Genomic DNA, 12,322 nt, shown 5'->3' on the forward strand with positions numbered 1-12,322 from the left:
GTAATGTCCGATTTTAGGTTCAGAAAAAGAGAAAGGATTTCGAACACTTGCAATGTTAGTTAATCAATAATGTATGTTCCATTATTATTAATTACTTCCTGTCAACGATTCACGAGCTCCTGAATGCCACTTCTATAACATTATTGGGGTTTGGAGGAAAAGAATGTAGAGAGGGTAGTTTTGACATCTTCACGTGTTCCAAGCTCTTTTCCATCAAGATAGTTCTGCAAACTTCAGAATAAATGATAATCAGATAGGACAAGGTCTGTAGAATAAGGAGGATGTGGAAGTTTCTCCCAGTCTAGCTCTTCAATCTTTGCAGATGTGATCCTTGCTGTAGGGGGCCGTGCATTATCCTGGTGTAACACAACATCTTTACGATTGATCAAAGCAGGCCTCTTTTCTTTCAGTGCAACATTCAAGTGCTCTACTTGTTGACAATAAAAGTCTGATGTAATCGTTACATCAAGCGGCAGCAACTCAAAATGGATCACACCAATAATATCCCACCAAACGCTTAACAAGTCTTACTTAGGGTGGAGGTTAATTTTGGGCTGTGATTCAGCCAGTTTACCTGCACTGAGCCCTTGCCTGCAGCGCTTAACATTTTTATAATGTACCCATTTTTCATCTCCAGTCACTAACCTGTCCAAAAATGGTGAGTTTGTTTGTTTGTTTGGAATTATGCACAAAACTACTCGAGGGCTATCTGTGCTAGCCGTCCCTAATTTAGCAGTGTAAGACTAGAGGGAAGGCAGCTAGTCATCACCACCCACCGCCAACTCTTGGGCTACTCTTTTATCAACGAATAATGGGATAAACCGTCACATTATAACGCCCCCACGGCTGAAAGGGCGAGCATGTACCCTTAATTAAGAATTTGTTTTTCTGCACCATTCAGGGTATACTTATTGTCAATCTGTTTTGATTTCCCAATAAAATCTAGCCATCGTATACTGAGTGGCCTGTATGTGTTAAAGCCATGGTTGATGATTAGAGCAATGGTTAAGTGAAGGGCTAGAGTTACTCATTTGTATAACTGTACACGTGACAACAGTGTCAATGTATATAAGGGGGAATTATCACGCGTTGAAAAACACATTGTCCTTGAACTGGATGAAGTAATGTCGGAGTGTATGGATATCAGAACGGCATATGTGAATAAAAATGGAGAAAACAAAATTTTAATTATGGGTTTGTTATGTACATATGTTTTAAACATGTATAAAAATTCAGTGGGAAACATCTTAAAATTTGAGGTTATATATCATATTTTCCTGTACATCTGTTTCTGTAAAGCAAAGATGTAAATTTCCTTCCGTTACTATCGATTCCATTCCAGAAATTTATTTCGAAGTACTGTTGTCATGGTGTCTTATGAATAAAGTCTGATGTTTGGTATGAGTCCCTGGCAATTATCTTTGGTTCTTCTGTGTAACAAAGATGAGAAATATTCCTTCTATAATTTTAGTAGGCTAATTATTATTACTGTGACTGTTAATGATTCTGATCTTGAGATATTATATATACACCGACAATAATGCTTGGCTTAGTGTAGTTTTGTGTTTAACGTGAAACAAACAAGTTTTATACCCTTTAAAAATTATTTCTTCATCGTAAAAATTATGGATCACTTAATAATAAATTTCATATCTTCTTTTATTAGTGTCAAAATCATACTTTTGTGGCCAAGCGTGTTAAGGCGTGCGACTCGTAATCTGAGGGTCGCGGGTTTGCATCCCCTTTCCACACCAATAACTGTCTAAAACAACGTTCCTTTTATTAGTTTTTTCAAGATTTTGAAATAATATCTGTATTGATAAAACATGAGATGATGGAGTTTGATTTTTATTTATAATGTATATCTGTCATAACAGCCTACCGATTTAAAAAATCTATTAAAATCTAAAGAGAGTGACCTTCCGCAGAAATGTTAGAGTAATATACAGGATGGCCCGTAAGTCCCTACCCATCCATATATCATATGTATCCAGTGTATCTGTGTGCTGTCCCTCATTCTCGCTGCGCTCACGTACTCACGTACTTGTCACAATACGCTCTTCAAGTGTAAATAGGCTTACATCGGCCATATTTCTCTGAATTGTTTGTTTGTTTGTTTGTTTGTTTGTTTGGGAATTTCGCACAAAGCTACTCGAGGGCTATCTGTGCTAGCCGTCCCTAATTTAGCAGTGTAAGACTAGAGGGAAGGCAGCTAGTCATCACCACCCACCGCCAACTCTTGGGCTACTCTTTTACCAACGAATAGTGGGATTGACCGTCACATTATACACCCCCACGGCTGGGAGGGCGAGCATGTTTAGCACGACGCGGGCGCGAACCCGCGACCCTCGGATTACGAGTCGAACGCCTTAACACAATTGGCCATGCCGGGCCGATCATTTAGTTACGCAAATTCTTTGTCACAATCCGAGCAAAACAAACTTAAGCCTAGTCAAGCCTTCTACGTACTTTTGATCGTGCCTACGAGAAGAACAAGTAACAGAAAAACGGCCAGACTGATCTTCATTAGAACGAGAACGTTTCCTCCTTGATATTTCTCCCAAAAAATGTCTATTGTACAATAATCTGCAAAAATATAAAAATAATTTAAGTACATGTAAATACTTTCCCCTTCTTCACCCTACATATTCAAATAGCTTGTTATTTTATTGTCTCTTTCTTTAGCTTGCAAGTTTCTTTATATGTTAGTGGCCGAGGGTGAAAGTAGTGAAATCTAAACTGTAAACAAGCCTGTCTCTCTCTAGCTTCTCTATTTTACTAGAACTGGTGGATAGTGAGTTTAATTCCTATACAAAAATAACAACTATACATATATATTAATTCAAGCTTCATAAGACATAAAAATATTAATAAAGGATAAATATGCTTACAAACTTAAAATCACTTTTGTGTCCCATTACAGAAGTAGATAATGTTTGTTACTAAATATTTCTAAACGTTGCAAAAGCAATTGACCATATACGTGTAACACGCTGACTTTATGTACATAAACTTGACCTTCAAGCTCTAGTTATATATTTATACAATATAAATCTGAGAATATTACATGTATGAATAGATACTTTCATACACAGACGTCTAGCAACAGGTTAATACAACTGTACCACGTTACTTGGCTCACCGATAAGACTAAGGGCTAATAATGTTACAAATCGGGTTTCGTTACTTTCGGTGAGAAGAGTACAGATATCTCTTTGTGTAGTTTTCTGCTTAACAACACAACATTTTAATACGTTACAGTTAGTGATACATTTTAAAAATTATTTACGAAGATTAAACTTTAATCTTTGAGATAACCTCATGAGATTTGCTGGAGTTTTTTGTTGGTTTGTAGTTAAACACAAGGCTACAGAATGCTGTGTCCATTAACCTAAGTGTTACAAGTCCGAAAACAAACATACTGCTGAGTAATTGGGTGGCTAATTGGAGTTAAGAAACAGTGAAAGGAAATCAAGAAGAAATAAAATAAAAAATGGTAGAACGAGACAAAAAATTAAAACATTATAAAAAAAGTAAAATAGAGATAGTAAATTATATTAATGAGCAAGAAAAGTCAAATATCAGAAAGAAAAGAGTGTTTTAAAATGTAACATATTTTATGCCAATATTCTATTACAAGTGTAATTGTAATCATTCTTTGACAGCTTTTGGGAAGCGAACACGACATTAAATATCAATTCTCCATATTACTGTTTTCAATAATTGATAACATATAAACTACCGATAATAAGTTGTTAAGCACATATAAATGTAAAATACGCTATACTTTAAGTACAACATTTCAGGCAATGACCTTCTTCTCGTATCTCTACTTGAATATTAAATTAGTAAACGAAACAGCTCCAAATCTAAGATTGGATGTAAAGTAACAAATAACCCTGTATAACAATGTTTACAAACAACTGAAACTACATGTTTGAGAATTAGAGTTATACAGGGTGGCCCGTAAGTCCCTACCCATCCATATATCTTATGTATCCAGTGTATCTGTGTGTTGTCACCAGTATTCTTGCGCTCGTGTACCCAAGTACTTGTCACAATACGCTCTTCAAGTGTAAATGGGCTTACATCGGCCATATTTCTCTGAAAAAAAAAACAAATTTATAATACATGCGTAATTGAATATAACATAATAACATATGGATGGGTAGGGGCTTACGGGCCACCCTGTATATGTATATACATAAGAAAAATACGAATGTCAAATAAATTACTTTTTTGAGATAAATCACATCAACAAACTTGGTATGTAATGTAGAATAGTGATTTAGGCACGATCACTAACATTATTCAAATACTTAAACTATTTTAGGTTACTTTATTGGTGATTAAAGACAGCTTAACTCCCCATTCCATTAATGTTGTATACAAATCACGGTTATAAGAAGCCAAACCATTCAGAAATGCAGTTATGACATCCATTTGGTGAAATTTCAAGTTGTTCTGCACAGCAAATGCAATCAAGGAGCGAATTGATGCATAGCGCACCACTGGGGAGAAGGTTTCCTCGTAATCCAGACCATAATTCTGGAGTAACCTTTGGCCACCAGCCTACTCTTGAACCTCTCTACATTTCTAGTATTTCCATACTTAACTTTGAATACCCACTTACAACCTATAGGTTTTCTTCCAGCTGGTAATTCCACCAGATCTCAGGTGTCATTTTCTTGTAAAGACTCAAATTCCAGATCTGTGGCTGACTTTCACTCCTTTGCATTGTCACTTGACATTGCTTCACTTAATGTGCTTGGCTCTAACATACTGCATAAGTTTGCAGTGTGACAAACTGATTCATTTGCTGCTGCCATATCAGCATACTCATCATATCCATAGCGATGGGGGTTTCCTGTTTCTTGCTGGTCGTTCAGCTTATCTTTAGCTTTAACTGTTTCTTGGTCCACTATCTGTTCACTTGATGAGATATACTCATTTGTCACAGGTTCTTGACCAAATTATGTTTCATTAAAGATAACATCTCGCCGTATGAAAATCTTCCTGGATTTTTCATTTTACAGTCGATATCCCTTGGTGCAGTTATCATATCCAATGAAACGTACCTTCATAGACTTCATGTCTAATTTCTGTCTTGACGCATCTGGCACATGTGCATACGCAAGACATCCGAACACTTTCATGTATTCTACATCTGGTTTCTTCCCATACCATCTCTCATATGGCATACTACCATATTTTATTGCCGATGTGGATACTCTGTTATTCACATACGCTGCAGTAGCTACAGCTTCCGCCCAGTACATTCTTGGTAACTTAGCATGTGACAGTATGCTTCTTGCTGATTCCACAAGAGTTCTGTTCCTTCTCTCAGCAACATCATTTTGTTCTGGACAATATGCTACTGACATCTCATGATGAATGCCTCTTGACTTCAAATATTGCTGGAACTCATTTGACGTATATTCTCTACCATTATCTGTGCGCAGGGTTTTTATGCGCTCTCCAGATTCATTTGAGTACAACTTCTCAAATTCCAAGAATTTCTCAAAGACTTCTGACTTCTGTTACAAGAAATACACTCTGCAGCATCTTGAGTAATCATCAATAAATGTAACAAAGTATTTGCTACCTCCGATAGATGGAGTTTGCATAGGACCATAGACATCACTGTGTACCAGTTGCAGTCTTCTTTTTGATCTGATTTCTCCCACTGACTTAAATGGCTTCCTTTGCATTTTACCTTCAGTGCATCCCTCACAGAAACTGGCTTCATCAGACTTCTGGAATTTGATTCCACTTACATTTCCACTCCTGACAAGCTTCTGTAACTGTGAAACACTGATATGCCCTAGTCGTTGATGCCATATATCCGAGCCATTCATGCTGCTGTTTGAGGCTACTGAGGCATTCTCAACAACACTGGTCTTACAGTCCAGTTGGTATAGACCATCATCCTTTCTTGTACCCATGTCCTGATTTACCTCGGATGTAACAGCGATCAACTCCAAACTGCACAATAGTTCCTTTATCAGTAGCAGCTCCTACTGAAAATAGATTGTTAGCTAATTTTGGTATATGAAGGACACTCTGCATTGTGACATGCTTTGAATTACTGCCTTTAAATGTCATTTCTAGTTTACAGTTTCCAACTCCAGTATAATCTTTCGTACAGTACTGTACTGTTTTCCAAGACAGTCGTCAAAAATAATTTTTAAGATTTTGTTTAAAATTAGTGATGCTTGAACAATATCTTCTCAGTATGTGTATTTAAAGGACATCTATGAACTATCTTTTATTATCAAGTTAGATAATTTTGGAAACCGAAATTCACTGGCGTTCGAGTGAATCGTGAACAACTCAAAAGATAGAAATATTATGTCTTGAGTGATCTGTATGTGTTTAACGGGAATTTTTCTAACAGTTTTCGTGGCGGGAGAAACATCTGATACTTCCCGGTATAACTTTAAGGACATTTTGGTTGTTTTATCTATGACAGTGAGGGGAAAGGTGAACCTCATTAAAGAAAGGTTGAAAGGTCAATTATATTGAATTTAAGAATATTTATTATTCACTTTTCTTCATAAACCAAACAAATACGGGTATTGTGAATTATTGAGTCTGTTTCATGAAATTCAGATTATTTTATTATGTATTACTTTTAGAATATGTAGATTTGTTTTAATTGTTAACACATAAAGAAACATATTTATCAATGAATAAATTTCTCTATATGAACATGAAAGTTAAAATAGAGAAGGTTTTCACTTTAATGGCGATTAGTGGAAAATAATTAATGTCTACCTAAAATCCTAAAGATAAAGATAAATTAGAATTAAACTATAGACAAAAAGAAAGGAGGAACGTGTTTTAAGTTCGACTATTGATGCAATTTAAAGGTACATTTACGTCACCCCGCAAACAAGACGTGTCAACACAACAACGTTCACAGACTGAGCAGACTTCATACTTGAGAGTTAGCGGGTGTACTCTATCTGGCTAAAGTTTTTCAACGAACCATTTAAGGTTCTATATGAAATAGAGACAGAAAGTGGGGGGTGGACAGTAGGAGTGCTTGCTGTGTTTGTAAACTTTTTGTTACATTTTAAAGAGGTTAATAGTATTAATAACGTACGAAATTAATTTAACACTTGTGTGTTGTTTACGTTTATTTAAACTACTATTAAGAAAATAATTAGATAAGGTAAGTTACTAAAGTGTTTTTAGGTAATTTATTGCGTGTTTTAATAGCTATCTCAAATTATATTCACGATTGATAAAGAGCAAAATTTTGATGAATTTTCTTTAATGAAGATAATCCAACGTCGTGGATATTATAATGATAAACCCTAGGATTTCAGTCAACTTGTTATCAGTAGAGTGTAGGATTTGGATCACTGAACGAAGATTTTTGGCTTGGTTTGTATGCTTTTTCTTACAAAAGGAATGTTTATATGTGGAGGCAGCGTGCACGTCATTACTTCTAACTGCTAAGCGGAACTTTATAGATAACAGCACTTCTGTATTCACTACTGTAATGTATCACCTCATGGTAAATTTAAAGGGCATAACTCAGAAATAAATATCTCTGTGTCGTATGTTGTGGAAAGTTAAATATCCTAAAAAGTTTAATATTAATATAATGAATATATCGGTACTGTAATTATCAAGCTACATCTGAGAACACTGACATAGTAGTCTACATTTATCTGTACTTTTAACAAGAACTTGCTGTTAAAATAACAGATGAACCAGTTAAAGCCATTATTTTTTAATTTTCTAATTATTAAAATATTTTACAATTTATACCTGAGTACAAAAATAAGTTGTTCATTCTCCAGATTTTACTTCAGATAAATATCGAATAATCAGAGAAATGTTTAAACAGCTTACTGTCCTAATTATTTATACCAATATTTGACAAAGGTTTGTGTGTCTGTATCTCTTATAACTGATGAATCCCTGGATCAATTTTCCTCAAACCGTGTATGTTCCTATAGTGATATGAAAGATCAGGGTTCAAGCGAGACCTGTCTATGGAACGCATACGACACCTGTGTCTTTCTCATACTTTGAACGGGTACACTAGCTACTCATCTAGATTTGTAGATTATCCCATTTGTAGAGTTCTGGATTTTGGTGCTTACGAGCCAGCAATGAATTCACATGGTAGAAACAAATAATATAAGCCATATAAAACACAGTCCCTCGCGAAACAATCACCTCGAACCTTAATTTTTCAAACTAACCTCTGAAATACATAACACAAGAAAGACGGAGCCTCTGTCGGATATTCATCAGAACACGTAATCATACCCTTAAACCAGACATTAATAAACCCAATAACAAAGTCAACAAACTCCTTAAAATTCAGCATCAGAATAACTGGAACGCAAATCAGTCAATTTTTTGAAATCTAACCCGTGCTCTTCTGGCGTAAAATGGTAGCCAACAGAAACAGTTTATCGGCTAACATTATATACAACAACACCACGATACACGCAGATGATAATAAAGATAAACTATTAACACGATATTACACAACCACATTCAGCACACCCAATTAACTCACCTTTGACCCGGTGGTTAAGGAACTCGACTCGTAATCTGAGAGTCGCAGGTTCGAATCCCCGTCACACCAAATACACTCACCCTTTCAGCCGTGGTGGGTTACAAGTAACGGTCAATCTCACTATGCGCTGGTAAAAGAGTAGCTTAAGAGGTGATGGTGGGTGATGATGACTAGTTACCTTCCGTCTAGTCTTACACTACAAAATTAGGTACAACTAGCGCAGATAGCCCACGTCTAGCCTTGCGCGAAATTCACAAAACAACCAAATAAACACTAACTACTATAAAACAATACTTTTTTTTCTTACTACGTACTGTTACTGTAAATCTCTGCTTAACTAAAATCAAATGTTAAGTGTATTTTCCAAAATATATCTTATATCAACTTAATTACAGATACCAATGTGTCGATCAAGGTAAGTCACCTCAGTTAAGATAGTTTTATCAAAGTATCACAGATTCAAATAAATTTATTACATTAATTGTTTTTAAATTGCTGTAGTTTATATACCTATTTCGATTTTGGGTCGTAATTTATACTGCAAATATATTGTACAATTGTAAAATATTCTTAAATAATACAGCAATACTATAGTGTCATCTAGGAATTAAAATGAAAACCATGTTGAAAAATGATAAATCTATTAAATCTACAAAAGAATTTCTTATTGTTATCAATTGTTGTTCCATGAAAAATATGTAATAAAATTTAAAATCCTGGTAAATATTGCAAAAAATTCAATTAGTGGTAATGCATATATTCTGCTCTATTATAAAACAATTTTATATTTCATAATTATAATGAAGAAGGGGTTGACGTCCTTCAAATGACCAAACTTTATAAATAGAGTGTGATAATTTATTCTTTTAAATAGAGTTTACCCTTAGTCTGTGTAAGGCAGTCAGTTGCATGAACTAATAAACACCATAGTATTTAGCCTAATGACAATTACAGGTATCGAAACCTGAATTCTAGTGTTGTTAGTCCGCCGATATATCACTGTTCCACTGGAGATTTCTTGACCAACTCTCAGGTTAATTATCTAAATATTTTAACTAGCGGCATATTGGGTTAAATAAATGTTTCCAGGTGATGTGCTTATAAGGTTTCAGCCATGTTTTTGAACATATATAAATATATATACGTACTGACACCAAATATTGCGTTGTCCACCTGTCTATATGTATGCATCACCAACTGTTGTTAAGAACTGAGAGAATCAATTTCGATAAAATCTGGTACAGAAAGTTAGGTGAGAAATATCAGTTCTTTTATCTTTGCTTTCCTGTTCAAACATCTCGTCTAATACAAGACATTTGCTGTCTCTTAGGCCTTGCCCCGTTAAATGTGCTAATCTGCCCATGCACGGCCCTGCATGGCCAGGTGGTTAAGGCACTCGACTCGTAATGCAGTACTCGAGCAAAAGAATACTTGCGAACACAGCTTAAAATTAATTAAGCTTACTTAATCGACAACTAAAGTTTCGTTCAATATCCTTTGATTCTTTTTTATAGTTTCCATGTTTTTGCTACTTAATATAGTTTACATTAAAAGCAAAATGACCTATTTCACACTCACATAAGATTGTTTTGTTTCTTTTATGAATTTTACAACAAAAACCTCATAATTTATTACCATCGTATTATGAACAAGTAAACAAAATAACAAAATACTCTACTGTTTTAGTGATTTTGATTATTTTATGAGGCCCAGCATGACCAGGTGGTAAAGGCGCTCGACCCATAATCTGAGGGTCACGGGTTCGAATTCCCGTCACACCAAACATGCTCGCCCTTTCAGCCGTGAGGGTGCTATAATGTTATGATCAATTTCACTATTCGTTGGTAAAAGAGTAGCCCAAGAGTTGGCGATGGGTGGAGATGACTAGCTGCCTTCCCTCTAGTCTTACACTGCTAAATTAGGGACGGGTAGCGCAGATAGCCCTCGTGTAGCCTTGCGCGAAATTCAAAACAAACCAAACTGCTCATGCACTTCTTCTACGACACCACTCACAACACATAAACACACGGAGACAATAGACCCTATGATCAAGTAGCTCAGCGCTGAATTGTTGTTATTGGCGTTTGTCTCCAAGCTTATATGTAATATAATAATATCTTTAGCTGTGTTTTGGAGAACTGCGGAAACCTTCGCTACAAGAACTGTTGTTATTTGACTGATCCCTAGCGATAACAAGGCGTTTATATGTATCAACTGTAATAAAATGGCAGAATTACCGTACAAATACCATTATTATCATACATCTAGCAACACTGTATGGCGGCTATTGCAGCAAAACTTATGATTTGAGGGCTTGTGGGAAAATGATGCATTAGTGACACCAGGTTTATATTTATTATTGTACAGAAAGTGTGAAAAGTATCAATAACCTAAAGTACTTTTAAAATACTTAAAAACCACTACGTAAATTGCGTTTTAATAAAAAACAAACATATGTCTGTTATTAGGATGGTGTGTGTTTTCTTATAACAAAGCCACATTGAGCTATCTGCTGAGTCCACCGAGTAGAATCGAACTCCTGATTTTAGCATTGTAAATCCGAATAGTTACCGCCGTACCAGCGGTAAACTATTAGGATGAAAACTCATTATAAAATTTGTGAGCTTATAAAGCTAGAATTTGTTGTTCCATTACCCCACCATATACAGCATAATTACTTAATTATGTAATTGTACAAGAAATAAGTCACTGAAAACATGGTACAAGTCATAACTGAAATGTACACGACAAAATTCTTCTATAAGTAAGTACTTTTAGCACGAGAAGCTTCTTTTTTTAGTAAGTTAAGAAATTAATGAAATTAAGCTGCAAAGTAAAATATTACAACAAACTACAAAATCAGTTAAAATGTAATACACTGGTACAGTTGTTTACACATAGACTTAATATGTTACATTTCGAAATGTACAATACTCTCCGAAAACTCAAAGGTAACCTTGAGGATTTATTATACTGAGGTTAAGTTCATTAAAACGAATTTTACCACGTCATTTCAGTCCGTATCACTAAGCCAGTCATGCTTTACCTAAAGACTGAGAATTTTGTCAATAATCATGCAGAGTACTTTTTATTACAAAATGGTTTGTGTTGTAGATGTCATGATAAAAGAACATAACTCTTCTTTACTGCTTTCCATTGTCTATATTGTGTAAGAAAACGACAGTCACCCATGCTCGTTTCAACACTCTGATCTCACAACTTCATGTCTTTGTATAGAATAATGTGAATACCCGTTTCATTCTACAGTTGCTTGATGTACGTTACAGTTGAAAAATGTGCCAATGAGAACAAGTTGAGTAAACTTAATTTGTATCAATTTTGCACGTGGAGATTCTTCTTTATAATGTGGTGTCTGGATCACGTAGCTGGCTTTGGCCACTCACTTTTCTGTTCAGGGATTCTCATCTTTTATTATTTCACTTCCTTGTATACAACGGCTTAAGTATGACTTGTTGCAAGTCTGTTTTTGGCTGATCCTAATACACTAAATTAATTCATATTCCTTTTTTTTCCAATCCCATTAAATGTAAGAGATATCCCTGTCTTGTAAATTATATATCACCGGTTTGAACACTTTCTTATTACCTACGTGTATAGGTAAAATTCAGAGTTAGATTGCCGTAAACTGTGCAGCGTAGACGGCCGATTATGCAATTTTTCCATTTATAAACAACATAAATTTTGTTTTGATACCCATGGTGGGCAAATAGTCCTATTGATCTCCCCCCATCCTCCTAGCCAAACTAAAACTATTAA

Source organism: Tachypleus tridentatus, chromosome 1, assembly GCF_004210375.1.
Source record: "Tachypleus tridentatus isolate NWPU-2018 chromosome 1, ASM421037v1, whole genome shotgun sequence".
NCBI classification, from domain to species: domain Eukaryota; kingdom Metazoa; phylum Arthropoda; class Merostomata; order Xiphosura; family Limulidae; genus Tachypleus; species Tachypleus tridentatus.